We start from the raw sequence: 552 nt of genomic DNA, 5'->3' as shown, positions 1-552 counted from the left end.
ACGAAACAATGTCCGATCCTGGGCCAACCTCACTACCGCTGCCACACTTGACGCCATCAATGAAACACTATAGAAGGTCACTATGAGTTGTTATCTACTGGACAACATTTAACAACAACAACAAACTGCATAGCAGCAGCCCAGTTACTGGCAAATAGAAAGGCTTCCTGGGGACAGAGAGTTGGTGACAGATATTGCCCTCTGGGAAGGACAGGTCTATACAGGCACTGTAGACACTGTCTGCGATTTCTAAGGGGATATTGCTAAAGAGCAGATTCTGAATTTGTAGGTCTGGGATTTCAACAAACCCCTCTCCCACTCCTCCCCCCCACTCCCACCCACATGCTTAGTAAAAGGAGGATTTATGCATTGGCTCAGGTGGCCTAGAGATTGGAAGGGGACACCCCCACCTGCACCCCCAACCTCCACCACAACTGCAAACTTCATGGCTTAAATCAACATAGTTATGGAGGTGAACATTCCACAGTGTATCTGTCAGCAGGGCTGGTCCATCTGGGGACTTTCCAGTCAAATCCATTTCCTTACTTCTTC

The sequence above is a fragment of the Chrysochloris asiatica genome, unplaced genomic scaffold (assembly GCF_000296735.1).
Source record: "Chrysochloris asiatica unplaced genomic scaffold, ChrAsi1.0 scaffold00704, whole genome shotgun sequence".
Lineage (NCBI taxonomy): Eukaryota > Metazoa > Chordata > Mammalia > Afrosoricida > Chrysochloridae > Chrysochloris > Chrysochloris asiatica.
This window is presented reverse-complemented; position numbering follows the sequence as displayed.